Here is a 24,573-nt window from a genome sequence, read left to right as displayed (position 1 = left end):
ATTTTGGGGCTCCGAGATGCGCAAGACACATAAGTGCCTTCTTGCTGCACTACCTGCAACATGACCCTCAGATTCTCAGAATTCGAAGTAATCCTGACTACTGGGTTGCCACACTCTTAGATTCCCCACACTCTTCGATCAACCTTTTTATTTTAATAAAGACCAAAAAATGGTCATTTTTGAAATGATAAGCATTAGCAGGTTATTAGAAACTGAAATCAAACAGTTTTCAACTCAAAACTTTATTCTAGGTTATGTTACATTTGCACTTAGGACCCCTTGTTCGAAAGGAGCTTCTGAACTCTCTCATCCATTGAATTTGTCAGGTTTTGAATGGTTTCTGCTTCAATTGTTTTGCATGAGGACAGAATACCCTCCCAGAGCTGTTGCTTAGATGTGAACTGCCTCCCGCCATCATAGACACTCCTTTTGATGATGCTCCAGAGGTTCTGAATGGGGTAGAGGTCAGGGGAGCATGGGGGTCACACCATAACTTTGTCCCCTTTTATGCCCATATCAGTCAGAGATGCAGATGTGTTATGTGCAGCATGAGACGGTGCATTATCATGCATGAAAATGATGTTGCTGTGGAATACACGGTTCTTCTTCTTGAACCATGGCAGGAAGTGCTGTTTGAGAAACTCCACATACATTATGGAGTTCATCTTTACCCCTTCAGGGATCCTAAAGGGGCCGACAATCTCTCTCCCCATGATTCCAGCCCAAAACATGACTCCACCTCCTCCTTGTTGGCGCTGTAGCCGTGTTTGCGTGGGGTGTCCATCAACCAGCCATCCTCCACTCCATCCATCTGGACCATCGAGCGTTGCATGGCACTCATCCGTGAACAAAACAGTTTTGAAGTCAGTCTTCATGTATTGTTTGGCCCACTGGAGCCATTTCTGCTTGTGTGCAGTGGATAGAGGAGGTCGACAGGATGGCGTACGCACAGCTGCAAACCTCTGAAGGACCGTGCATCTTGTTGTTCGGGGGACGTTGGAGGCACCAGCAGCTTCAAAAACTTGTCTGCTGCTATGACAAGGCTTTTTTGCCTCTGCTCTTTTAACCTGACATAATTGCCTGTAGGAAAGAGTTCTCAATTTGCCCTTATCAGCACGCACACGTGTGTAATGTGAATCAGCTACATACTTCTTGATTGCCAAGACACTTCATCCTGATCATCGCACAATGTTGATTGTAGTCATGCCTTGACCTAAACACTCCACAATTTGTTGCTTCTCAGCAGCCGACACATCCTTTTTCTTTCCCATTTTGGCTGAAAATGTAGGCTGCTTAATAATGTGGGACAGCCTTCTTAAGTAGTCTTGCCGTTCATTGGACACACCTGCCAAACTAATTAGCACAGGTGTCTGCAATTGCTTACAGTGATATAAAGAGCCCTGACACACATCACCATCAATGAGTTTAACTGACAAACAAACAAATTCTCCCCTTATCACTCCTAAACACTTTTTGCATAATAATTTGGAACACAGTGTACATGTGCTTTTCCACAAAACACCAGTGGTTCACGTAGTGAATCTTACAGTTCTAACTTGCCAACCGTGGTCTGTATGGAGTTGTTCAATAAAGGGCCCAAAATTAAGATAACATAGATGGGAGAGGTCTCTATGAATAGGAATTCCTAAGAATTTGATACCCTGTGAGGGCCAGGCAAAGGGAAAGTTGGACTGGATGGAATCCTGTATGGATTTGGTGAGGGAGACATCGAGGGCCTCAGACTTCGCTGTATTGATTTTAAAATTTGACCATGTAACAAAGTGATCTATTTCAGTCATAACAGCAGGGATGGATATATGTGATTGAGTGATATATACTAGGACATCATCAGCAAATAGAGAGCACTTGTACTGGGTGCCTCCCACCTCAATCCACCTAATATTGGGGTTATGGCGAATTGATGAGAGCAGGTGCTCCGTCACTAGGATGTATAAGAGAGGGGACAGAGGACATCCCTGCCTTGTCCCATTGGTGATTATGAAAGGTGATGAAAATGTTCTAACACGCCCCCTGGGCCTTGGGACATCCGGAGCCGGACCCTTTTTGGTGGATGCTGGTGGTTGTAGTCTCCGTGGCGGTGACCCCGTTCCGTGGCTCAGGGCGGTCAAACCAGTGGCGGAACTATTTATGTGGTTTTGATGTTTAAATGTCCAACTATGCCACCCGTGGATTGCTGTCAGAGTGAACCGCCGCTGCAGGGCAGACCGCTGAGGCTGGTGTTGTGGGTGCAGCAGTGCGTAGCATAACTCCTCACGGGAGGAGTATAGCCTCAGGGCAGTGTATGCGGAGGATGGGGGTGATGGTGCAGGGCAGCAGCAGTAACGACACGGAGTCAGTGATGCAGTCCAGGGCCTTTACTCACAGTTCTTATTATCCAGACCACTTCTGCAGGTAACAGCTGCCCACGCCGTACTGTGCTCACCAGGTGAGGGGCTCAGACAACTCCCAGATAACTTTGGAGCGCTTCACAGGACCCCCTTTGTGTGTCCTTTGTCTGGCCTATCTTACCAACACTTCTGTCCGGCTGCCTCGGGCCTCCTCTTGGTAAACTTGGCGCCAGTTTCCCTGACCCTATGTGCTGCCCTCCTAGCGGGTGTAGCGAGGGGCTGCGCCACATAAAATGTCACAGCCTCCGGTTTCTAGCTGAGGCTCGTTTCCCGCCTCCACTAGTTTCGGGGACCGGTCTCCCCCTTTGGCCTGACCCCTCCACGCAGGTGGATTCGGGCGTGCGGTGGCGACTCGCCCGTCCACACCCCTGGGATCCCTTCGTTCCTCGTTCCTGGAGCCTTCTCCTCTCCTCTTCCTTCCTTCTCCCTCTTCCAGGCCTGGGCCTCTGTTACTAGGCCCGCCTCCGGAGCAGAGCTCATGCAGAGCCCCTGCTCCCTGTCACTTCTGCTCAGACTTCTCTGCACTGAACTAAGATGGTGCCCACCTTTTATACTCCCTTCTCAATGCACCCAGGAACTGCTTCCTCCCTGCTACTGCACTACAGGGTTCCCCTTCCTCAGTGTTCCCTCCCCCCACTCCAGCCAGGGAAAATGACTGTCGTGCCCATCTCAGGGGCATATTGGTCGCCCTGCCCCACGGCAATGTGGTGTAATGCATGCAGGTATCAGGTCCTGATCCACACTCCATCCTTAACTGAGAGTGAGATATCACACCTCTGGGTGAGGTGCAATACCTCTGTAGCAACCGAGCCCTCAGGGTGCTACAGTTCCATTTATCTTCAGCCTAGGTGACGTATTGCGATACAGGGCCGTGATTTTGGCTATAAAAGGGTCCCCTAGACCCCTACCCCAAGATTTTTAAGAGAATAATATATGGCGTACCAGTAGACTCTGTGGAATGCTTCTCAGCATCCAACAAGAGTATCTAATTACAATTTTTTAACTGCATTTAGCCCAGGAAATACTTTGTGCCTAGTAGCAGTGTCTGCTAGTCAGCAGATTATCCCGGCTGTTAAGCAAGCTACACCACCTGTAGTTTGGACACTTAATTTTTTCAAAGGAAATGCTTCGGGACCACGGGATACTCAGTGAAGAGCATCAGGAGGCACCCCAAAGCATAGGGGCTGGGACTGGCGGTAGGACGCCTTGCGGTGAACAGCCGAGCTCGATCCTTATAAAAGCTTTTTAACTGCAGCAGCTTTAGTGGACGCTACTGGAGCTGGAATTACGCGGCTGCTGGCATGAGACTTGCCCTTCAATAGATCCTTGTAAAAGGATTTAAAGTGTATTCATTCAAATTAGAGAGACAATTTAAATTAAAAAGCTTAGAGCTGCCTCCACCACAGGGGGGCTCGCTCGACCCACCAGCGGACAGGCACCAGTATTGGGAGAGGGGGGCTGGCCGTCAGGGTCCACCGCGGCTCTGGCACGGAGGTGGCACGGGCAGGAACGGACTGGCCGTGTCAGCTTCTCACTTTTTGGATTTTAGAAGGGCATGACATGCCTATATCTGTGTCTCCCCCTCCTTTTACTCCTCCATCTCTTTTCTTTTCGCATGACTATATGTACTTGTCACTTTTCCATGTGTTAGTTATGTCTTCTGAGCAGTTTGTCAGCTTTTGGACACCTTTGAAGGTGTTTTCTATGTGTTTCTATGTGTTTTTGTTTGCCTGCCATTGGTTTTAACGGTGTTCAAAGGTGTTCGACGAACAGTTCGACGAACAGTTCGGCGAACACAAGGGTGTTCGACGAACCGAACCGAACTCGAACACTACGGGGGTGGCTCAACACTACTTATAAATCTTAAAAACCTGGGGCTAAATCAACACTATAGTGGTAAATATGTAATTATTCTTTGTTCACTGCCCAATAGTATAAAATTCTGTGAGGCACATGTGGTGTCAACATGCTCACTGCAACCCCTAGATGAATTTATTGGGGGGTGTAGTTTGTAAAATGTAAAAAGTAAGGAAAGAGGGAAAATGGATAAGTCAGCTCACCATAGCACGTTCAAGCCATATAGCCAGGAATTCCTCAGAAAACTTCGCCCAGAGACTTTCTAGTCTGGAATGTTGTTAGACAATTTGAACGAAACAGAAGAAAAAATATGTAGAAATACAAATCTTTATTAATCCATCATGGAATGATAAAAAAAAACATGCAGATATGTCTACGACATCCCAGAAACACAGACCGACAGGTTTCGGCAGAACGCCTTAATCATGGTCAAATGGAGGATTTTTCTGCTGTTTCATTCAAATAGTTTGTAAAATGGGGTCACTTATAGAGCGTTCTGCTGTTCTGTCACCTCAGGGGCTCTGCAAATGGGACATATTAAAAATTGAAAATTAAAAACTTAGAGCCAAAGCAACAATTTAGTGGAAAAACTGGTAATTTTCCATTTACTCGGCCTAATGTTATACAATTCTGTGAATCACTTGAGGGTTGAAAATGCTCACTACACCCATAGATGAATTCCTCAAGAGGTGTAGTTTCCAAAAAATAGGGTCACTGTTGTTCTGGCATGTCAGGGACTCTTCAAATGTGACATGACGTCCACAATCTATTCCAGCGAAAATTGAGCTCCAGAGTTCAATTGGCGCTCCTTTCGTTCTGAGCCCTCCCGTGTGCCTAAACAGTAGTTTTCCTGTACATATTGAGCATTGGCGAACTCAGGAGAAATTGCACAACAAATTGTACAGTCCATTTTCTCCTGTTACCCTTTTGAAAATGAAAAAATTGAGGCAAACATTATTTTTGTGGGAAAAATTAAAATGTTCATTTTTTCCTTCCACGTTGCTTTAGTTCCTGTGAGGCACCTAAAGGGTTAATAAACTACTTGAATGTGGTTTTGAGCACTTTGAGGGGTGCAGTTTTATAATAGTGTCAATTTTGGGTATTTTTTGTCACATAGACCCCTCAAAATCACTTTAAATGTGCCGTGGTCCCTAAAAAAAAGGTTTTGTAAATTTTGTTTAAAAAATTGCTGATAAACTTTTAACCCTTCTAATTTCGAAAAAAAAAAAAAAAGTTTAAAAAATTATACTGATGTAAAGTAGACATGTGGTAAATGTTAGATCCTCCAAAGATATGGAGTATTAACCCCAAAAATCGAGCAAAAAATGAGGACCGTCCATTGTGGGAATATAAATATAAAATGTTAATTTTTATTCCAGAAAGATAAAAATGCGCCATAATATATATCACTACCATAAGTATGGTTTATCCATACATATAAAGGTCAGTACAATCCAAAACAGGTCCCTGATTTGAAAGAAACACTGATGGTGCTGCTGACATGCACCAGGACACTTTAATCTACAGGATGCGTAAGCTCTTATTAGTCTGAAATATGTGGGGATTTTCCACTACAGTAATCAGCCAGCAAGTTTGGACTTTTGTGACCCTATTGAACACTGGGATAAAATTACTATGTGAACATTACTTTTCACTTCTAATCGTAAGAGAAACTGAAGGCACTACCGATGTGCTGGTGGAATCTCTGAAAAGCACACTTAATCTAGACACAATGCACAAGAAGAAGAAGTGTGCATGAATTGATCAGGATCAACACTACTATATTACAAATAGGTGTGGCTTCTTCAGGGGAAAGGGTAGATGACATCTACCATTTTCCCCTGAAGAAGCCACACCTATTGGTGGCGATACGCGTAGGGTGGTCCCCCTCCTCCAGCTGACTATGTACAGGTTTTGTAGGATGTAGTGTGTTTGTGCTTATGGGTGACATCTTATATCCTTACTGCAGCCTTGGTATCTCATGCAAATAGGCTGAGTTATCCAGGTAGCCACTATATGCCTATTGACATTCACACCTATACCTATACTGTTGTTCAGGTACTATTTATGCAGAGGGACTTTTTAGCTCCTAGATATACTGTGGACTAGTTTTGACCATGTGCATGCACCTTATCTGATGCATAGAGGGTTTCTTGATGTAATACTGTGTGACCCTGCCACATTCCACCTTAAACACTTCATAGGTTGGTATTTAAACCATATCAAGTTATTTTCTGTCTATTGGAGGAGGACTGCTGATCTCTATCCAGATCAACTTCATGACGTATTAGGCCAGTGCGGTCTTTTTTAATCCTGCCCATACTATGGTCTCTTTATACACCCATGGTTTCGGTGTCATGTGATTTCATGTGGTAAATGTTATGTATGGTCTATTTTGTGTGCGAAAACTATCTGGTTTAAGGGCATAAAAATTCAAAGTTTGAAAATTGTGACAGTTTCACTTTTTTATGTCAAATTTTTGATATTTTCATAAACGCAAATCATATCTCAGAATCACTGGGATATGTAGAAGCGTTCCAGAGTTATTACCACATGAAGTGACACTGGTCAGAATTGTAGCATTTGGCCTGATCAGGAAGGTGAAAACCGGCTCGGGGGTAAAGGGGTTAAGGAAATTAAAAACTCCTCAAAACAGGAGCATTTCCTGAAATGGTTTCCTGTAGAAAAAATGTTTTTTGACTGCTTCAAAAAACTCCATGCGCACAAACCACAAAGAGCAAGATTTGTTGATTTCATTAAACCCTAGAACGCATACCTGGGGCCTCGCAGGCCCGCCCGGTTAATTGTTTTCTATTTTCTGCAAGATTACTTTAGTTAGAATTTTGAAAGTTTAGGTATTCCTCAGGTATATAGTTGTTTGTCATTTTTAGTTGTTCATTTATTTTTATGTTACAGGCATTTTCGGTATAACAACTCTTTTTTGAAAATACCCATTTTTATGGTCATGCGTTCTAGGGTTAAACTAACCCCTGTACGTTGAACTCTTTCACTGCCAGGGTTTGTTTTATATTTTGCGCCTCTGGTAGCCAAAACAATTTTCACATTTTTTGACATGTACAAATAAAATCTACATTACAAAATTAAAAATTCGTATTAAACTCCGTTAACAATATATTTTCTAAAAAATAAAAACTTGGTACATAGTGAAAATAGCACTTTATACACACACACTTTCTTGCAATTTTGTGTCAAAATTAAAGATTTTTTGTAAAAAATTCATTTAAACTGTTAGTGGCTAAAAGTATTACCCAAACAGAAAATTATACCACACCTGCTTAGAATAAAACTGAAATATGTGCAGAACTTGGCTTATGTTTCTATTGTATATGACTCGCCCCCTGGGCCGCACGGGGAACCCGGAACCGGGCCTTTTTGTAGGATGCTGGGGGGGTTGTAGTCTCCATGTGGCGGTGACCCGGTCCGTGGCTCAGGGTGGTCAAACCAGTGGCAATCTATTTGTATTGTAATTGTCCGACTACGCCACCCGTGGATTGCGGTCAGTGGGGACCGCCGCTGCGCTGCAGACCGCTGAGGCTGATGTTGTATGCGCAGCCAAGAATGGGGTAACTCCCCACGGGAGGAGTATTGCCTCAGGGCAGCTGGTGTGGATGATGGGAGTGATGGTGTGAGCGTCCCAATACTAATGTTGCTGGTGCGGCAATGAAACACAGAGACTTGTAATTGCAGTTTCCAATGCTTTACTCACAGTTGTTATTCGTGTTAATGCTGCAGGCGATGACTGCCCAAGCCGTGCTGCGTCCACCAGGTGAGGGACTCGGTCAACTCCCAGGCAATTCCAGAGTGTGGCACAGGGCTCCCTTCTCTTCCCTTCTCTGACCGTCCCCACCAGTGACCCACCTTTGTCCAGCTTCCTTGGGCCTTCTGTTGGCGAAACCTCTCTCTGGTTTCCCTGACCCTATGTGGTATGCTTTCCTGGTGGATGTAGTGAGGGGTCGCACCAAGATGTGGTCACAACCTCCGGTTTTGGCTGAGCATTAGTCGCCTCCACCAATTTGGGTTCCGGTACCCTGCTCTGCCAACCCTTCACCCGTTATCTCGTGGGTTCTTAGGGTTCCTTCTTCACTCGTGTCTCTGGGCCTTTCTTTGTGTTCCTGTTCCTTGCTTCCTTCCTCACTTTCCTTTCTGTTCCTTCTCCTTTCTCTCTCTCTCAGGCTCCAGCCTCCTGACAAGGCCTGCCTGCGGAGCAGAGCCCTTGCAGGGGCTCTGCTTCCTGTCTTCTCCTCTGACTCTCAACTGAACTGAACCCTGTTCTAAGATGGTGCCCACCTTTTATACCTCCCTCTATGTGTGAGCCCAGGTGACTAGCAACCAATGGGCTCCTACCTATGCCCAGAGACCCACCCCTATCTGCTCCTACACCACTGGGTGTACTTTCCCCTCCCCACTCCAGCCAGGGACAGATGCTGTCGTGCCTGCACTTCTGTCTAGTGGGAGCACCGTTGAGCTGTCCCTCGGAAATGGGGTGTGTGTGGTGCATGCAGCCTACCGAGTCCTGGTCCACACTCCATCCTTACCCGGGAGTGGAATATCACACCTCTGGTTTGAGGTGCAATACCCCTGTAGCAGCCGAGCCCTCGGGGTGCTACATATATATCTTGTATCAAATCATCAGAACTGGAAAGAATAAAAATTGGTTTTACACTGGTAAATTCAAATCTAGCATGTGTCACTTTATGTAACTATCTTTAGAAAGCCTTTTCATATATTTCTGTAATTCTAGATTTTTATTTTTATTTTGACACATTGTACTTTAAGCAGAGTCAAATTTAGGTTTTCCTGCATGCGGACCAAAAATTTAGTTTGGCGCAACCTCCTATATACAGCAAGGGTTTCTCTCAAGTTGTCTCTTGAACAATCAGAACCATGTAATCTCCTTAAGGCAAAAACATGTTTTTTTATGCAGCAGTTTTCCTGCCAAGAGACATGTTTGCCATGCAGAATTGTCTGCTGGCGCAGCAAATACTTAACATGTGCACATACCTTTAGTAAAACTATGAAGCTCAGCATAAGTTCTGCTGTACCACATTCAGGTATCAGTGGGTTGTTCTGAGTCTACATTGCTATCACAGTATTTGCATATAGAGACATCTGTATACATGAACAAGCACACAGCTGTGGGCAGTGAGCATGGTGCTGGGTGCCTGGGATTGTGATTCTACAGGATTGATAAAAGCAAGATTTAAAACAGTAGCTTGGTCAGTAGCTGAAAGGGACGAAGGGGAGCAGCTAACTGCTATATAAAAATCAATGGACTTGTGAGAGCTGACTGGGATGTTAAGAGTTAACTCCTGGAATGTAACTACTGCCCACTCTCAGCTAAGGTCTGGGCAGGCATTAGTGGTCAAGCTCCATGGACACAAGCTGTATACTGTGAAAGATCCCATAGCAGGATGTCAGTAGAAAGAAAAAGCAAGCCACTTGCAATCTTGCTTACTGTCATGCTGTCTTAACTAATTAAAGCAATTGAATAACTTGAGAACACCCCTTTAAGCGGTTACAGTAGTTGTCTTGTGACCGCTCATATGCTATTTGTCTACTTAGTCATGTGCCAATTAGCTTCTCTTCCTCATTCTCTGAATGCTCAATGAAAAACTGCAGCCCCTGCTTCATTAAGAGATGCAGGAAGAGAAAATAATTGGCAAGTGACCGTAAGTATGGAAAACACATATGAATGATCACATGATGACTGTTGAAAATCAGCAAGCAGAGCTGAATCCTGACAGTGAGTATATTACACACTGTTAATGGTACAGTGCTTGCCAAAAAACTTGCTCTGGTCCAAAAAAAACTTTTAACCTGTATGTAGTGGCCTATATGTTGAAAATACGTCACAAACATCATAAGAACAGAGGCTTTTCCAAGATTTTTTGTTTATTTCATAAGCTTCAAAACATAAAGTAAAAATGTCCTTTATAGCCATCCTCTGCAGGTCAATCACTAGCTTTCAATTTTTGTAGACAGGCTGCAATGTTGACTTCTTGACTCTCGGTTCACATGAGCTCTGTACTTAATCACTAGGCTCAGCCTTTATGGACTGAATACCTCGGCATCAGGTTAGAATAGCAGGATTTGCGTGTACTCTGTCTAGGTTGAGGTGCTGATGCAATAGGCAGCTGGTGCCCAGTAACTATAGATAATTACTTCATCGCACACTCCAATGAATGCAGAGTTCATTTATTATAAGCAGAATAAGACAGTCAAATCGAGTTTCGGGGCGACAGTAGACGTTTCGGCCTCTCATACGGCCTTAATCATTACGTCGCTACTGTAAGGGAGAAAATATACAAGATGTCAAGGAAGGTAACAAAGTTCATTATATACAATAGTAGTAATCCAGGGTGAACATAGGGAAAGCATGACTGCAGGAGGAGTAGGGAAAGGGATCTAAAGGGCAAAGGAATAGAGGAAGAGGGGCAGGGGGAGAGGAAAGGAGGGGAAGGGGTCACAGAACAGCGCAAAAAATATATACATATTTCATGTCTAGTTATTTACATAGATATCAGAATACACAAAAGCAGAATGATACCAGGGATTGTCTTGCTTGTTATGCGGTTCGAGGGCATGCTAGAGCTTAATGTATGGATCAAGGAAAAGAAGTTCCAGGTGTACGGCTGTAATATTAAGGCAGTGTGATTAGGTATGCTGTGCATGTTGTAACAGGGTACACTGGTATAACCAGGAGTTTTATATACAGGGTGATTACCTTCAATAGGTCACAGAAATCTATAAAATATAGTGCAGTTGGTTATGGTTACATATTAAGCTAAGTTTTTAGCATTGGGACGCTGTACTGATAGGACTATACCTTGCATTGGATGCCTGACTTGCTCCTGCGTCAGGTATGGTATCCTTGTGGCGTTCCCTGGTGTAGTGGGCCAAGCGGTGGTGGTATAGGGGGATAACGCGGCGCTCTCGAGCCTTGCTGTAGCCGTCAGTGGTGGCAGTGTGCAGGGGCTGTGTTTTAAATGTACTGTCGGCAGCGCTGACTGGGGATGCAGCCTGCACAGAGGGGTTGCCAGGGAGACTGCAGAAGGCGAATGTGCAGGGGAACAGGACTGTGTCCTTGTGCAAGGTGCATATACAATGTAACTGGCCATAGAAAGTAGGCAAACTTAATGGAAAAGCACTATAGGGGAAAAGGGGGTGGGAGTATGGAACTGTTAGGTGGAATAAAAGTAATAAAAGAGCATAACATGATTAGTAATTTAAATAAATGCAAAGGTGCAGGCACTCACCAGGAGGGTAGACAGAAGTCAGTGTGTCTGCTGTTATGATCTGCAACATGAACTAAGGAAAGATGGGGGAAAGCTGTCCCTACAGTAAGACTAAGCTGAATCCCTACGATGTAGCGGGCTGCCTGTTCCTAGCGAACAGACCCGCCTTAGTCCTCGGCTAATCTGAACGAAGACCTATAGCATAAAGGAAGGGGTCTCTAAAAGAACTAAGGACTGGGAGAAATAGTTGCAGAACACAAAAAGATAAACTGACAAAAAGGTACTAGAGGTCCCAGAAGGACCAAGCGAACAGACAGAAATCCACAGAAGCACCTGGCTAGAGAAACAGTCAAACACTGAAGTCCAGCACAGCGAAAAGGCCGGAGCTGGAATATAAAGGCAGATGGTCACGTGACCGCAAAACACAAGATGGAAAAAACAAACAGAAGGGTTCTAACAGTACCCCCTCTTTTATGAGGATCCTCTGGATCCTCCAGGCCCAGGCTTATCTGGTAACCTCTTGTGGAAAGCTTTAACAAGCCTAGGAGCAGAGACATCATCCGTCCTTACCCAGGAGTTGTCTTCGGGACTGAAACCCTTCCAGGAGACTAGATACTGTAATCTCCCTCTATGCCATCTAGAATTCAAGATACAAGAAATTTCATATTCGCCGTCTTCCTCCACAGGAGGAACTGTGACAGTGGTGTCCCTATCAGATACATCAGCCTTTTTCAACAAAGAAACATGAAACACAGGATTAATCTTCCAGGAAGTAGGGACATCCAACTTAACAGCAGACGGGTTAACAACATAATGCACTTTAAATGGACCCACAAACATAGGACCCAGTTTTTTAGAGGGAATCCTCAACCGCAGGTTCTTCGAGGACAACCAAACCATGTCACCCACAGTAAACAAAACCTCCTTACGTTTCCTGTCAAAATACTTCTTGGACTTCTTGTTAGCCTCTTGAAGGTTGCAACGTACATTAGTCCAAACTCTCTCCAAATCACCGGAAAAATTCTCCTCCTCTGGCACAGCTGACCCCAATTTGGAGAACGAACCAAAAGACGGATGTCTCCCAGTACAACAAAAAAAAGGAGAACACCCAGCAGAGGAGGATGCATGATTGTTAAGAGCAAATTCTGCGAGAGGCAGAAACTCAGACCACACCTCTTGATTGTCCACCACAAAACAACGCAAAAACTGTTCAACATCCTGGCTCTTTCTTTCAGTCTGTCCATTAGACTCAGGATGATAACCAGACAAAAATGACAAATGGACTCCCAACCTGTCACAAAAAGCACGCCAAAAGCGAGCCACAAACTGAGGTCCTCTATCAAAAACAATATCCGTGGGAACGCCATGGAGCTTGACAATCTCCTTAACAAATGCCTTAGCGAGTGTCTTGGCGCAGGGCAACTTAATGAATGGAACCAAATGACACATCTTACTAAAACGGTCCACGACCACCCAGATGACAGTAAAACCCTGGGACACAGGAAGATCAGTAATAAAATCCATTGTGAGATGCGTCCAAGGCGCACTAGGAACCTACAGAGGGCAAAGCAACCCCGCAGCAGGAGTATGTGAAGCCTTTGACCTAGCACACACAGTACATTGACGCACCCACTTGATGACTTCCTTCTGCCATCCAGGCCACCAAAAACTGCGACTGATAAGTCTCTTAGTCTCCGAAATTCCTGGATGACCAGCCAACCGAGACTCATGACACTCCACAAACAAATCTCTCCTAAAGGCTCTAGGCACGAACAATTGACGGGCATTCAAGCGCTTGGCAGCATCCAGATAGATCAAATTCTTATGATCTGTGAAAACCTGAATAGGAAATCTAGCGCCTTCCAAAAAATGACGCCAATGTTCAAACGCGAGTTTAATAGCCAGCAACTCCCGATTTCCAACATCATAATTCAGTTCCGTTTCCGAAATTTTTTTCTAAAAGAAGGCACAAGGATGTACTTCACCCTTGTCCTCCTGAGACAAAACTGCTCCGACCCCAACCGATGAAGCATCGACCTCGACCAAAAAAGGCCTGGTCTCATCAGGCTGCATAGGGATAGGGGCAAAACTGAACCTCTCTTTGAGATACTCAAACGCTTCAATGGCCTCAGTAGTCCACTGGGCCGTATTCGCACCTTTCCTGGTGAGATCGATTAGAGGTTTAACAATTACAGAAAAATTCTTAATGAATTTCCTGTAATAATTGGCAAAACCCAAAAATCTCTGTATAGATTTCAAACCAATAGGCCTAGGCCATTCCTGCACAGCCTGAACCTTCACAGGGTCCATCTCAAAGCCCTCGCTGGAGACAATGTAGCCCAAAAAACTAATTTTCTGCACAGCGAACTCACATTTCTCCAGCTTAGCAGAGAGTGAATTATCACTCAATAACTTCAAACCTTCACGTACACTCTGCCAATGGGACTCTAGATCTGGTGAATAAATCAAAATGTCATCCAAATACACAACCACATTCTTACCAATCGAAGGTCTCAGGATGTCATTAATAAGGTTCTGAAAAAATGTAGGTGCATTGGTAAGACCAAAAGGCATCACCAGATTCTCAAAATGACCTACCGGAGTGTTAAAAGCAGTTTTCCATTCATCACCCTCCTTCACTCGTAACAAATTGTATGCCCCCCGGAGATCAATTTTAGAGAACCACTTGGCCCCCACTAACTGGTTAAACAAGTCAGGAATTAACGGCAATGGGTAGGAATTGCGTACGGTAATCTTATTAATTTCACGAAAATCCAGACATGGACGTAAATCCCCGTCCTTTTTTTTAACAAAGAAAAATCCAACTGCCACAGGCGACTTAGAAGGTCTAATGTGACCAGCAGCCAGGTTAGTCTGTATGTATTTCTCCAAAAATCTTGAATAGGTATAGGTAATTCCCCTTTTTCCACAGCCCCAATGCGACCATTATCATAGCACTTCGGACTCCAAGACTTACTCACATTAGTAGACCAGTCCAGTAAAGGATTGTGCAGTTTTAACCAAGGCAATCCTAGAACAACCGGAGATTGTAAATTATCTAAAACAACCAAGTCCAAAATTTCTTGGTGAACTCCATTGATAGTGAGGGGAAATGCAGCAACCTTTTGAGTAATACATTTCAAGGGAGTGTTATCAATTGCAATCACAGAAATAGGTGATGACAAAGGTTTGGATTTCAATTTAAGGTTTTCCAAAAACTCTTTATCAATCACATTAAGTGTTAAACCACAATCCACAAATACCTGAAATTCAATCAAATCTCCCTGCAAAGTAGTAAGAAAGAAATACTCCTGCAGAGCGTAAACAAGCTATACGGGCGTAACTGACCTTTTTTTTTTCTTTACTTAAACAAAGCTCACAATACTTAATCAAATGGTCAGCTTTACCACAATAAAGACACAATCCCTCGGCGAACCTCCGGTCTCTTTCCTGAGAAGGGAGCGACTTCGCCCCAACCTCCATTGGTTCTCCGCCATCTGAGCAGTTTTTCTGGAGACTAGAAACTGACATTACAGGAGTCTTTACCTCATTCAGCCTGAACCTCAGCCTTCTGTCCACATGAACAGCTAATTGCATGGCATCCTGCAAAGTCTCAGGTGCAGGGAATGCAATTAGCAGATCCTTAACCCTTTCACTCACACCAGCAAGACTTAAACATTTCAACGCAGGATCATTCCATTTAACTTCTGAGGCCCATCTCCTGAAGTGTGTGCAATAATTTTCAACATCACCTGACCCCTGATTCAAACACCTGAGTTCTGCCTCAGCAGATGAGATTCGATCAGGATCGTCATATAATAGCCCCATAGCAGAAAAAAATTCTTCAACAGACCTTAAAAATAGATCATTAGGTTGGAGAGAAAAGGCCCACCCTTGTGGCTCATTGCGCAAAAGTGACATAATAAAACCAATGCGCTGTGATTCATTCCCAGAGGACCTTGGTCTCAAACAAAAATATAACGAACAAGCATTTTTAAAGGAAAAAAAATATTTCTATTTACCATAAAAAACATCAGGCAGTCCTACCTTGGGTTCGACAAAATGCGCTCCAGAACAGCTACTCACGTGTTGCTGAAGCTCGGCCACCTCCAGAGACAATCCCTGCAGGCGTTGAGCCAAATCCTGGACGGAAACCATACTGATCCCCGAATTTCTTTCCTTTTAGTTTTTGGGCTGGACTTACTGTTATGATCTGCAATATGAACTAAGGAAAGATAGGGGAAAGCTGTCCCTACAGTAAGACTAAGCTGAATCCCTATGATGTAGCGGGCTGCCTGTACCTAGCGAACAGACCTACCTTAGTCCTCGGCTAGTCTGAACAAAAACCTATAGCATAAAGGAAGGGGTCCCTAAAAGAACTAAGGACTGGGACAAAAAATGGGACACCTCCTAAACAGAGAAGTAGTTGCAGAACACAAAAAGACAAACTGACAAAAAGGTACTAGAGGTCCCAGAAGGACCAAGCGAACAGACAGAGAAAGGCACAGAAGCACCTGGCTAGAGAAACAGTCAAACACTGAAGTCCAGCACAGCCAAAAGGGCGGAGCTGGAATATAAAGGCAGACGGTCACGTGACCGCAAAACACAAGATGGAAAAAACAAACAGGAGGGTTCTAACATCTGCAAAAGGAATAAATAGATTAGTGAACCCAGTCTTTTTCTCTGTTTAGACCATTGGGGGACAGGGTCTGCAAGGTATAAATCCAGTACGATTCACGCTGTCCGAGTAGTTTCACGTGATCCCCCCCCCCCCTCCTGGGTCTGGGTACATGTTCAATCACCCGAAAGCGGAGCTGTGCCAAAGTATGTTTGGCTTTGGAAAAATGGTCTGGTAGTGGTAACCAATTTTTGCTACATCTAATGGTGGATTTATGACTTGCTATGCGGTCCCTGATGTACTGTATAGTTTCGCCTACATATAGGAGGCCACAAGGACACTTCACTACGTAAATGACAAAGTTCGAATCACATGTAAAAAATCCCTTAATGGGATAGCTCTTGCTAGTCCTAGGGTGCATGATGCTGTCTGATTTAATAATATTAGAACAGGCGGCACAACCCAGGAAGGGGAATGTGCCACGTTTCCGTGCATTGAGTAGACGTTGGGATGGAGTGACACGTGAGCTCCCTAGGTCAGCCCTGATAATTTTGTCCTTGATGTTCGGGGCTCTCCAAGTGCACATTAAAGCCGGGGTTGTGAAGGCTGGTATCTCAGGATATGCCTTAGTCAGGAGGGGCCAGTGTTTCCTTATAGTAGTGTGAATCTTAGACATTAGCGGATGATATGTATGAACAAAGGGCACGCGTTCCACTTTGGGAGTAGTGGGAATAGTCATGGTGGGCTCCAGTGTTTTACGCTCGCGCCCGGACTGACTGTCGTGAGCGTGATTAGTGATCCCACTGTACCATGAACCGAGGAGTGCCTGGAGGGGCGTAACTAAGTATCAACCCGATCCGACCAAGGTCGCACGGCGGCTCAGTCGACTCCGTGAACCATGGAGGAACTGAGCAGAGGGACCAGGTGCCACTCCAGGTCAGACCCCGGTCACAGCTGTTGACCCACACCGGGGAATGCAGGAATAGGCAGGTTAGACTGGCATACAAACAGGTGGGTATTGGCAGGCACGGCTGGTATGCAGACAGGTGGGTAGTGGCAAGCATGGCTGGTATGCAGACAGGTGGGTGCTGGCAAGCACGGCTGGTATGCAGACAGGTGGGTACTGACAAGCACGGCTGGCATGCAGACAGGAGGGCGCTGGCAAGCACAGCTGGTATGCAGACAGGTGGGTACTGACAATCACGGCTGGCATGCAGACAGGTGGACACTGGCAAGCACGGCTGGAGTGCAGACAGGGAGATACTGGCAAGCACGGCTGGAGTGCAGACAGGCAGGTACTAGCAGGTTGGAGCGCAGGCTGGATAGGGTCCAGTACAGACTGGGAGACAGGAACAGAGCCGCAAATGCGGTAGACAAGCAGAGTAAAGCGAAACCGCCGGAGTGGAGGACAAGACAAAGCAGAGCGGAACCGCAGGTGCGGAGGACAAGGCAGAGCAGAGCGAAACCGCTGGAGCGGTGAGCAAGCAGAGCGGAGCGAAACCGCAGGTGCGGTGGACATGGCAGAGCAGAGCGAAACCGCCGGAGCGGTGGACAAGGCCGAGCAGAGAGGAACCACCGAAGTGGTGGACAAGGCAGAGCAGAGAGGAACCGCAGGTGCGGTAGGCAAGGCAGAGCAGAGAGGAACCGCCGGAGTGGTGGACAAGGCAGAGCAGAGAGGAACCACCAGAGCGGTGGACAAGGCAGAGCAGAGAGGAACCGCAGGTGCGGTGGACAAGGCAGAGCAGAGAGGAACCGCTGGAGCGGTGGGCAAGGCAGAGCAGAGAGAAACCGCTGGTGCGGTGAGCAAGCAGAGCAGAACAAAACCGCAGGTGCGGTGGACAAGGGAGAGCAGAGAGGAACCGCCGGAGCAGTGAGCAAGCAGAGCAAAACAGGGCTGACGGTACAGGCAGAGAGGACAGGGCTCTGTTCACATGGAACAGATAGGAAAATACAGGAAGATGGCTAGAACACAGGAGGTAGATATGGAGGAAGGGAAAAGGGACAAGCAGAACCAGATACACACAAGGTACTTACAATGAAGTAGCGAGTGGACACAAAACTCACAAATAAAAGTACAGAGACAACGAGTTGGAGTTAGGTGCAGGTTCAGACACTGCAGGAAAAGGGAGGGTACGGACATAGAGACAAACAGGTAACAGGCTAGGAGACAGTTCAGACAGGAACTGATACTGCAACGAGATACAGGAACGAGCCTGGGTATACAGCCCCCAGGGTGGCGGAAATGGACTAGAAGTCACAGATAACAGGCCTGGGTATACAGCCCCCAGGGTGGCAGAAACAGACTGGAAGTCAGAGATAACAGGCCTGGGTATGCAGCCCCCAGGGTGGCAGAAACAAACAAGATACAGGACAAGACCTGGCAACTCAGAGGCAAGGAGCACACTGATAGATAGTGTTGCTCAGGCACCTCCTTCTGGGTGGAGGGGGTTTAAATATCCAGTGACTCACAGCAATAGGCTGGAGACGCATTAGGGGTGCGCCCACAGCAGCTATAAGAACCAGGAAGTAACCGGGCTGCCTCCCTAAGCAGTCAGACAAGAGACATGCACACAGCATGAACTGGAGCAAAGTTTGCAGGCTGGACTGATGGGTAAGATTGCGGTCTTGCATGGTGGGAGGTGGTGCACTATGCAAGCACGCCGCCAGGGATATTACACAGTGTTCTAGATCTCTCGCTTACAAGGATTTGGCTGGGGTAGTTCCTTTCCCGGAATTTCTGTGACATTTCATCTAGACATCGAGGGATCAGGTTGGGATTTGAGACAATACGTTTGATCCTGTGGAATTGGGAGCGGGGAAGACTATTTTTAGTGGCAGCTTGAGTAGTGTAGTAAACTGCTACAGTCAGTAGGTTTTGAGAAGAGGTCTGTTGTAAGGGTGCCATCATCCTCATGGATAACTAGTGTATCCAAGAAAGGAATTTGTTTTGAGTCATAGTTCAGTGTGAACTGAAGCACTTGTCTAATGGAGTTGAGTGTGGAGACTAGTGTTGAGCCACCCCCGTAGTGTTCGAGTTCGGTTCGGTTCGTCGAACACCCGTATGTTCGCCGAACTGTTCGTCGAACACCTTCGAACACCATTAAAACCAATGGCAAGCAAGCAAAAACACATAGAAACACATAGAAAACACATAGAAAACACTTCAAAGGTGTCCAAAAGCTGACAAACTGCTCAGAAGACACAACTAACACATGGAAAAGTGACAAGTACATATAGTCATGCGAAAAGAAAAGAGGTGGAGGAGTAAAAGGAGGGGGAGACACAAATATAACCATGTCATGCCCTTCTAAAACCAAAAAAGTGCGAAGCCGACACGGCCAGTCCGTTCCTGCTCCGTGTCGCCGGGTTTGTGCCAGAGCTGCTTTGGACCCTGACGGCCAGCCCCCCTCTCCCAATACTGGTGCCTGTCCGCTGGTGGGTCGAGCGAGCCCCCCTGCGGTGGAGGCAGGTCTAATCTTTTTAATTTAAATTGTCTCTCTAATTTGAATGAGTACACTTTAAATCCTATTACAAGGATCTATTGGAGGACAAGTCTCATGCCAGCAGCCACGGTAGCAGGAAGTGGAGGAGGTGTGGCCTGTGTTCCTAGCTGAGTGAGAGCTGTGTGGAGGAGCTCCTGGGAAGCTCCAACTAGGACTTTTTTCTAAGCCCGACCCTTGCCTCTTCGTTTTCCCAGGACCGAGGCAGGGGTGTCGGGGGGTATCCCCGGGCTCCGGCCCTCCCGGTCTGGGCCGGGTGGGGTCGGAGGACTGAATATGGATCCATCGGAGGACTCTGTGAGGAGGTCTGGGAGGCTGTCCCAGCGTGAAACGGCTACGGTGAGCATGCCGGCATCGGCTAACAAGGTGACTGGCAAGCCCAAGGGAAGCAAGGGGAGTGCCCCATGGGCCGAGAGGGGCCCGGACGAGTCAGCGGAGGCTTTCTCCCAGCGGGTGGTGGAGATGTTGCGGTGCCACGAAAAGGGGAAGGTGGCATTGGCGAAACTCCTGCTGGACTTGCGGCAGGCCAAGGCGCTATATAATGCAGCAGCCCAGAGGAAGCGCCCGGCGATCGCCACGCAAATCCAGAGGGTCAAGGATAGGATCGCCGAGGTGGAGCAGAGGCAGGCAGAAATAGAGAGGGCTGCGGGTCCCTTTCTGGAGAAATTCTCTAATGATCGGCGGTTCTCGGGCCAGGAGGGGTTAACCACGCAGCAAGGAAGGGGGGCGTGTGAAGGGGGCCTGCCGGCCAGTGAAGGCACTCCCAGGACTACGCATGGCAGCCAGGAGCCTGGAAAGGAACGTTTGTCTGGAGCCCCGCCCCCTGTCCCACCCACCACAGCTCTGGGTGCTGCCCCGGGGGTTACCCCAGCCATGGAGGAGGAGAAGGTGGGGGGTGGAGGAAGTGGCGCGCTGTTAGTGCGAGCAGAGGATAGTGTGGGTGCGGGCACAAAGGCCGGGGGATCGCGGTCCGGGGCTCCGCCCCTTGCCCCACCCACCTCAGCGCTCGGCGTGGCCACCATGAGAGACACACGTAGAACTGCAGAGCCCAGCGGCACCCGGTCTGCCGGCCCGCCCCTAGCCCCGCCCACCTTGGCAATCGGCGTGGCCACCATGCGAGACACACGTGGAACTGCAGAGCCCAGCGGCACCCGGTCTGCCAGCCCGCCCCTAGCCCCGCCCACCTCGGCGCTCAGCGCGGCCACCATGAGAGGCACACGTGGAACTACCGAGCCCAGCGGGCCCCAGTCTGCCAACCCGCCCCAAGCCCCGCCCACCTCGACATTCGGCGTGGCCACCATGAGAGAGACACGTGGAACTGCAGAGCCCAGCGGCACCCGGTCTACCAGTCCGCCCCTAGCCCCGCCCACCTCGGCACTCAGCGCGGCCACCATGAGAGGCACACATGGAACTACCGAGCCCAGCGGCCCCCAGTCTGCCAACCCGCCCCAAGCCCCGCCCACCTCAGCGCTCGGCGCAGCTACCATGAGAGCCGCGAGTGGAACTGCAGAGCCCAGCAGTTCCCGGTCTGCTGGTCCGCCTCTAGTCCTGCCCACCGCAGCTCTCTGCACTGCCTCTGTACAGTCTGTGGGCGGAGGGAAGGAGGGAGGCAGGAGGGACATGAAAGAAAAAGCAGCAAGCAATGCTTATAGTACCAGAAGGCTCAGCAAGCCTTGCGCCAGTGCCCTCGTCCTGCCCACCACAGCACCTGGAGTTACCCAGAAGAAACCTGCGGCTGGGAGGGAGGCAGCAGGGAAAACAGCAGGGAAGACAGAGACGGATCCAGGAACAGTGTCCCAGGAGGTGGCAGTAACCCCGGTCGAGCAGCCTGCCGGCGTTACTGGGGAGCCTCCTAAATCTTCCGGTCTGCGTCCTGAGCAGGTGGCGCTGCCTGCCTCCAGCACATCAGAGGAGGAGGACATGGAGGCGTCTTCGGGGTCCGGGGGGCTCATGGCGGCCATCCGGTTGCTGGAATCCCCGGTGAACCTCCAGCATTTTTGTTTCGGGGACGAAGATCCGGGACCTGGAAAGAAGAAGGGGCGCAAGAAGAAGGCACAGGAGACGGTGAGTATGCGTTACGTGTTTAATGATGATACTGATGCTGCTGCTGTCTCCTGTGTAACCCCCACCGGTCAAGGGCGCCCGAATCATGAAGTTGGTCCTCGGCGCAGGTCCGGTGGGGAGAGTAAAGGCAAATGTAAGGCGAGTGGTGATGGTGTGGCGATCCCTACGGAGGACAGTAGGGATGGCAAAGGGTCATCGCTGGCAGTGGCGCCAGACATATTCAGTGTGGTGGAGTTCCCGTCTCTGTCTCCCATGGCCTCTGGGTCTCGGGCAGAGGAAGGTGGGGGTTGTGGCGGTGGAGCCGGAGCAGCTTTTTCAGAGATCTTGGCTGAGGTCCGGAGGATGGTGGGGGAGGAGAGAGACACTGCTTCCATATCTGGCCAGAGGGTTGAGGGGCCGCATGCTGGGGACAAGGCTGCCGGGGGTAAACCGGCTGGGGTGTCTGCACCTGTGAGGTTGGTAAAACCCGGCGCCCAAAATCCCGGCCCCTGTGATACCCAGCGCATGAATATTAGAGGGTCCAAGGTGGCAGAGGGGGAGAAGGGGAGTAAGGACAATGCTGCGGATGTGGTGAGTGTCCTGAAACCCCCCCCCAGTGATGCCAGGACCTTGGGTAAAGCGGTTAGTACCCCACCTGTTCTGGCTAGCATGGATGGGGTGCATGAGGTGGGGATGAATGGGGTACATGAAGGAGGTGAGGATGGAGGTGAGGATGCAGGTATGGAAGTGGTGAGTGGTACGGCTGGTGGTGATGGTAGTGGTGCAGGGGCGGTAGGTGAGGCTGTGAGGCAGAGTGTGAGTGTGAATGAGGGGCCAAGTGTGAGGCCAAGGAATCCCAGTTCGTTGGCGGCCTCGTTAGAGGGCGGTTCACATGTCCGCACCTTTGCGGCGGCCGCTGCCGCGGGTAGTGGAGGGTCCTTGTCAGGGGACACTGGGCAGGGTTACTTGCAATGGCGTCTCCTGGACGCCCTGAAGAGGGGAGAGCAGTCCATTACAGTGGAGGGTAGGGAGGTAGATTTATCGTTCTGGATAGACCGACATGGTCTGTCCGCCTTCCGAGAGTTAGGGGCAGAGAACGTTACGTGGTCTCTGCCGACAGCAGGGCAGGGTGGCGTCCGTAGGAATGTGGTCCGTCTCCGGTGGGAAGGCAATGAAACTTGCCCCTCTAGGGACAAGGTGGTGGAGCTTTTCCTGGGGATGGGCTTCAGGGCTGATGACATCTATGCCCTGATTCATCCCTATGGTGCCACCTTTTTCGACGTCAGCTTTGTGAGATCGGAGGGCCTAGAGCTCTTCTGGTCTCAGTATGAGCTGGCTCGGATTTGCCCTGAATGGCGAGGGTTTATAGTCCAGGCTATCTCTCGCCAAAACTCAGTGAAGAAAGTGACTGTGCTCACCAGTAACGAGTCACTTTCTGAGATGGACATCATGACCTGGCTGAGCAGGTATGGGGAGGTGGTCCAGATTCCCAAAAAGAATCTGGACAAGCATGGCATCTGGTCAGGGGCCTGGACCTTTATGGTAAAACTGAAGGTCTCGGGTTACTCGGTTACCCACATTCCCACTTCAACATTCTTGGGAAGGGACCGAATCCTGATCTTTTACCAGGGGCAGCCGAAGTTGTGCCACAGGTGCGGCAGCCCCTCTCACTTCAGCGCGGGGTGTAAGGTGGAGAAGTGCGCAATGTGTGGAGGGGTGGGTCATCTGGCCGCAACCTGTAGGGACATTCGGTGTAACCTGTGTGGTGTCTTGGGACACCCGTTTAGTCGCTGTCCGCGCTCCTATGCCAATGTTGGCCTGAATCCGGGAGGTGCTGGTAGGGAGGAGGCGAGGACCAGACCAGCCGGTGAAGGGACTAGCGGCGGCGTAGGAAGTAAGGGACCGGTGAGGAGCAGAACTCCCCCTGAGGCAGGAGGGAAAGAGCAGCGTCCGAGGAGAGTGGTGGAGAGGGACCAGGGGATTATGTCCCTGCCTCTGGTCCCTAGTTCGGGGGAGCTTGCAGCTGAGGTCCCGGACAGTGAGATAGACGAAGAGGTCAGGAGGATGGTCAGGGAGGATGGGGCCACCTCTCCCTTATCCTCATCCAGTGAAGGTGTGGATGAGGGGGGGAATGAAGAGTGGCAACAGCAAAAGAAAAGGGAGAAGAAAAGGGTGAGGAAGAAGGGTAACTCGAAGGAGAAGGCAACCCGGGGCCAGGTGCCAAAGGAAGGCTCTTCCTCCCTTCCTCCGGTGGAGCTCTCCAACCAGTACCAGGCCCTAAGCGAGTCTCCCTTGTCTTCAGATGGGGGGGAGGAGGGGGGTCTGGTGCTGGGGGTTGCGGACAAGGATGTAGGGGCTAAAGGGGGCGCCAGGCCCTCAACATCGGGGGTTGGGGAAACCGGGCCTCTGGTGGGGGGGGTCGACCCAGGGCCTCCTGACAAGGGCAAGGGTGCGCCTGAAACAGTTGTGCCCGTTAAAGTTGTGTGTGGAACAGCAGGTGTGGATGTGTCGGTGTGCCTGAAACGTGCTATATCGTCCTCTGAGGAGGAAAATGGAGCACATGTAAAGGGTAAGGTGGGTGGGAAGAAGGTCGCTGTCCAACCTGATCACTCATGATGGCGGCACTCACCCCGTTGACGCTGGCGACCATTAATGTTGCCAGCATAAAGTCTGATGCGGCTAGGTTCACGGCCTTCCATTTTCTCGGCCAGCTTGATGCCGACATTTTGTTTTTGCAGGAGACCAGGTTGGTCGATCTCACGTCCCTTAAAAAAGCTAAGAGGGAGTGGGTACACGGGCCTTCCTATTGGTCTCTTGCGGCTGAGCCGTATAGCGGTGTGGCGGTCCTTTTCAAGACCGCAGATGTAGTATGCCGACGGGTTATTGAGTTG

This window comes from Phyllobates terribilis, unplaced genomic scaffold, assembly GCF_046119375.1.
Source record: "Phyllobates terribilis strain yellow unplaced genomic scaffold, ASM4611937v1 Scaffold_260__1_contigs__length_2691941, whole genome shotgun sequence".
NCBI classification, from domain to species: Eukaryota; Metazoa; Chordata; class Amphibia; order Anura; family Dendrobatidae; genus Phyllobates; species Phyllobates terribilis.
Note: the sequence above shows the minus strand (reverse complement) of the source record.